Below are 5,715 nucleotides of genomic sequence, written 5' to 3' on the forward strand. Positions count from 1 at the left end.
TCTCTCTCTCTCTCTCTCTCTCTCTCTCTCTCTCTCTCTCTTCGTTTCTCTCTCCACCCCGGTCTCTCTGTATCTCTGTCTCAGATTCTGTCCCAGACTATCTCTCTCTCTCTCTCTCTCTCTAGATATCTCTCTCGATCTCTCTGCCTATCTGTCTGTCTGTCTGTCTCGCTCTCTTTGTCTCTCTCTTTTTTTTCCTTATTCCCACACAAATTAGTCCATCGTCAAACCAGACTTCTGGAAAACTGACTGAAATCACCCACCTGCCTCCCTTCTTCCCCGCCCATCCATTCTCTTCTCCCCTTCCTCTTCCTTTCCGTACCCCTTCCCTTCTTGACCGTTGCGATAGTCCATTCCACTCTTGAACCAATCGTTGATGCCGTTTGGGGCTCTCAGTCTTGGGCCAAACTGAGCTCATAAGTGCTCAATGTACATGACATGCTCGGCGAATAAGCTGTCCATGGCAAAACATTCACACATTTTTGCTTCTGTATACACTGCATATTTTCACGGGAAACGTGGGAAACAGTGCTGTCTTGCTGGAAGCACTTCAGTTTGTAACAGGCCCAGTTTATCACAGGCCTCGACTGTGCCCTTCAAGATGGAAGTTATCACTGACACTTTCAAAAAGAGAAGATCTAAATGAATGATTGATTGACTGTATGAATTGAATTTTACTTTTCAATTGTTTTTAACGAAAGAACGTTCATAGTCGAAATTTTACAGAGTAATTTTCTTTGATTTGCATACAAAAAGGAAGAAATATTGTACAACACAAGCTGAATTGACACATTAGAGGGACTATTTCTACACCACCAATTTGAAGGTGGAGAATAAAATATTTAAGTTAGAAATACAGTATTAAAGTACTGCATTATGACTGACATCAATACTCAATCAAATACTTAAATGAAATTGTGTGCAGCGAACGTCTTGCTGGATTAGTTGCATACGTCTACAGGTTTGAAAGAAGGGAACCACGTACGCCCAGGGAACGTTCTGGTACTGGTAAGCGCGAGCGTTGACCGTGGTGTTGCAAGAGTGCAGCTGGGTTCTATGGTTGGAAGATTACTTGAATGTAGAACTGGGGTCTTAAGAAGATGGGGTGCTCTATGCTACCTCACCCCTCTTCGTGAGGGTCCATTTCATTGTGGGCAGGTTGATTGTCTCCATCATCAGCTGGTTGTTGTAGCGTCTGATGGAGTCACGCAGCCTGCTCCTCCTACTTTCACCAGGCTGCACTCCTTTCGCAATCACGACCTCCTTCGTGAAGGAGTTCTCTTCACGGCTGCAAGCTAGATATTCCGCCCTACACCATTACACTGGCACCGCCCCTTCTGTCTGTTTCATGGTGTTTATTTAAATAAAGCAGCAGCCTGCTAGTCTCTCTTCTTGATGTCTCCAAAATCTCGAGAGAGGCCGTCAAAATGATCGCAGAAAAACTTTGACTCGTGAGAGAAAAGAACTCCATCCAAGTAAAAAAAACAGGTAGCCCTATGAGACGAATTGCCTGTGTAATTTTCATTGACCGCCTTGATCCAAGTCTGGTCGTGTTTAAACACCGTTGTATTGCTGTCTCTATCTTCTCCAGCGTACGTATGAAATTGACTTGCAGTAGAATACCAATTGCAAATGCGGAGACTTGCACAGTTCTAGAGTAATTGTAAAACAAATGGTGGTGAAATAGTGTACGTTTAACGCCCCTATCAACATTATTAGGCTATTTAAGAGGCGGGACCTCCGACTTTAACGTCCATCTCCCAAAGGACCGAGCCAAGTGGTCAAGTACCTTTCCCAAATAAGGGCAAAACATCAGAAAAACCTAAACCTGCAATCTCACGATTACGAGTCTGGTAGCCTAATGCGGGGTGCCCACTACGGCTGGATCGGACCGATCGCCCGACTCGATCGCCTGAAACTGAAAACAAATACATGTACGTTTGTTTTAGAGGTGTCAGAGACATTTCTAAATCTAGGTCTCTGCATATATCTCTCAACTTATTTCTCTCCCTCCCTGTCACTCTCACCACCCTCCCTCTGTAGTGATCCTCCTCCTTCTTCTTATTCGTCTCCGTCTTCCTCTAGGCCTATGAGCGCTCCAAACCCGCTGTGAGAAGTGAGAAGACGGTCAAAGGCGTGAGACCGAAACCGGGAAATCCCGGAGTACCTACTTAATGTAGTCATGGGTCAAAATGGACACGTGACTGAGCCTTGTTGTGATAGGCTGCAAACCACCCGATCGTGCGATTTGCAGGCCAGAAAACAAACGCAGTTTTTTTGTAGGTCGGTCAGTTTGTGCCCTCAATTTGGCTAGAACTGACTACCCGATGGGCCCGACCCGATCCGACCCGACGAGACCTGATCGCGTATGTGGGCACCCCCTATAACCACATGACAACCGGCGCCACCCTGCTAGTCTCTGTCCTTGACGTCTCCAAAGTCTCCCAAGGCCGTCATAGTGATCCAAAGAAAACCTTAACACGTCGGAAAAAAGAACTCCAACCCAGTAGAATACAAGATGCCGAAAGTGACAATTTAGCCGGTTTAAGTGTAATTGTCAGTGTTCATCTTGATCTTGAAAAAAACCCCCAACCGAAACATGCAACTGTTTTTTTTTTAATAGTTTAAAAAACAATGTATTTAAGGTATAATAAATTCGCTAATGTGATGGTCTGAACACATTTTAGACGGTTTCATAATCTGAATGGACTGTGCAGACAAAACAGGTAAATCTGCAGGTGCTTCACGTGATCACGTGGTTAAGATTTTGATAATGAAAAAGATCGGTTCATTTGTTGGTACATGGTAAGTGATGTGGGAAATTTCAGCCAGCAACACATAATAAGAATAAGGGCACAAAAAAGCAAATTAGAAAATTTCTATTGCCGCAGTATATAATTTTGTCCATGCACGTTCATTCAAATAAACACACACACACACGAGGGCTTGTGCATATAAATACATGCATACTCTCTCTCTCTCTCTCTCTCTCTCTCTCTCTCTCTCTCTCTCTCTCTCTCTCTCTCTCTCTCTCTCTCTCCTCCCGCCCCCTCTCTCCCTCTCACAAAATCTCTTTTTCTTGTCTATCTTTTCTTTCAATCTATCTCTAGCTCAAACATGTAAATAATGTGTTTGTGTGTATGTACGTGTGAGTGTGTGTGGGGGTGCGTGTGTGTATATGTGTATGTGTGTGTGTGCACGCGAACGTGTGTGTGTGTGTGTGTGTGTGTGTGTGTGTGTGTGTGTGTGTATGTGTGTGTTATAGTTAGACAGAGAAAGAGAGAGAGAGAGAGAGAGAGAGAGAGAGAGAGAGAGAGTGTGTGTGTGTGTGTGTGTGTGTGTGTGTGTGTGTGTGTGTGTGTGTGTGTAAGAGTGCGTTTGGTGACTAAATCTAATTCATTACGTAGGCGAAATCGACCTTTAGGAAGAGAAATACCTTATTGTTACCACACCAAAAACTAATAAAAATTTTAAAAAATAAAAAACATGGCAAAAACAACAACAACAAAACTAACGAGAAAATGACAACACAACGATTACGCCCCTGCCCTTAATGCAGCACATGTCCTAAAATACAACACATAGTAGAAATATTAGACATGTAGAGACGATAAAGATAATAAGAAAAGAGGGAAAACAACTCAGACACATTTTTTATTAGATTATTCACACACGTACATTACAAGTTTTCTAATGTCCTCCATGTGTATGTAAATTGACTTGCGGAATAAACCTGAGTAAGTTTTTTTTCTCATCTATTGTATATTGGTCATGAAAAAAGAAGTTATGAAAGTTAGCCAAAAGCATAGACCTCTGAACATTTATGTCAGTAAATCATGTCAAAGAGTATAAATACATTGTATCTTAGCAGAATTGTTTTTTTTTGTGGGTTTTTTGGGAAAACGTATCCGTACACAGAAAGATAGAAACAGAAACTAAAAATGCCAGCATCGTTGTCTATCAGCTCGCACATCTTCTATCTCACCCAAAACATCTCCAGGGACACAAAGACTGAAAGAGACAGCTTATCATTTTAATATTTATACCAACATTATGCTACCAGTGCCAGACCCGGACATTAAATAAAACACTCGAAAGCAACATCATTGCCTATGAGATGAAATGTCTCCGCAAAAATCCTTAATTAACATCACAAGACGAGACAAGCAGATAAGTGAAGAAGAGCGACCATTTATACAGAGTCCTGCCTGCATTTCACAAAAAAGCACCACATAATAAAATCTTTTGGCCACCTGTTACCAATGGCACTTGGCCAGCAAGTCGTGGAAGCCTATAAAACCATGTACTGAGGCTATAAAGGAAGAGGAAGGCCACGCAAAAGATGAATTGACGGAGTGGAGGGAACCCTGAGAAATTATAACATCCGAATAGAATTAGAAAGAGCTGCAGAGCTGGCCTTCCATTGAAAACTGCATCTCTGCTCCAAGGCTTAACGGCAAGAAAGGATGAAAATTTGAAAAATGAAAGTGAATCATATTATTGTCAATGTGCGACGTTAACAATGGCAGTAGATGTTACAAGTTACAATGGTTATGTGTACTCACGCATACGCACAACAAGATAGGACATTAGTAAATACATGTCTCACGTGCTGGAACAACCCGATCCTTAAAAATCCCCCCCTCTCTCTCTCTCTCTCTCTCTCTCTCTCTCTCTCTCTTTCTCTCTGCCTCTCTCTGTCTCTCTCATTTGCAGCACTGTGTATTCAGTAACCCCACTGTATTTCTATATTCTGTCTGTTCTTGCTTTTTTGGAAATGTATCGTTTACTGCGGGTCAATAATGGTCGACATAGGAAAGAGAGAGAGAGAGAGAGAGAGAAAGAGAGAGAGAGAGAGAGAGAGAGAGAGAGAGAGACAGAGAGAGAGAGAGAAAGAGAGAGAGAGACAGAGACAGAGAGACAGAGAGACAGAGAGACAGAGAGACAGAGAGACAGAGAGACAGAGAGATGGGGGCAATTCACGAGGAGTCTCTGAATGAATGTGTCACACATCGGATCGATATTATATACAGGCATTGGCCCTATTAAAAATCGAACCCATTGAATTAAAATAAGTCATTCTTGGCAACGCAACGAGGTGGCGCTCTGCACTCACTTCTCATCAACTCAACGCAATGGATTGATCGTCTCCCCCCCCCCCCTTCCCAGTCCTTTTATGTCTCCACATGTGACCATGTCCCTTTATACAATTCAACTAGACCGGAGAGGGGAATAATAACTATGTTAGCTCTCCACTCATGCATACTCTACTTTCATTGTTTGTTAAATACGAAAAATACTTAATATTCTGTTGCGAGTAGGGTGGATTTCAGTAGGCATCAAATCACTACTTTGAAGTAAAAGGTTATTCATTAAGCATCTCTACGCTAGTGGTGTCTGAGGCGGTCATTACCATAAATTATGGGTTTGCGGTACCGCATTCGGTGTTTAAGTTATACCGACAGAGGTAACTTGCATATATATATATTATAAACATATATAAGTGAAATGTTTTAGCTAACCCAGTATATACTCTGTTCATGGTGGTCTCTTGTACGTGTCTAAGCGTGTGGATATTTCCAACGGACCTAACGAAGATTCTGAGGACACTGATATTTCGCATCTGGTGAGGTGAAATTGTTTACTGGACTCAATGAAGATTGTACCGAAAGAAGTCTTTCATACTTTGTTAAAGCGAAACTCCATCCCCCCCCC

General features: G+C 42.3%; 1 protein-coding gene across 1 annotated transcript in view; it reads right to left on the bottom strand.

The window, feature by feature from the left end:
- LOC101863910 overlaps nucleotides 1-5,715 on the bottom strand; it is a gene marked incomplete in the record, with an annotated part of 280,465 nt that overhangs the window by 207,909 nt on the left and 66,841 nt on the right.

This window comes from Aplysia californica, unplaced genomic scaffold (genome assembly GCF_000002075.1).
Source record: "Aplysia californica isolate F4 #8 unplaced genomic scaffold, AplCal3.0 scaffold00279, whole genome shotgun sequence".
Lineage (NCBI taxonomy): Eukaryota > Metazoa > Mollusca > Gastropoda > Aplysiida > Aplysiidae > Aplysia > Aplysia californica.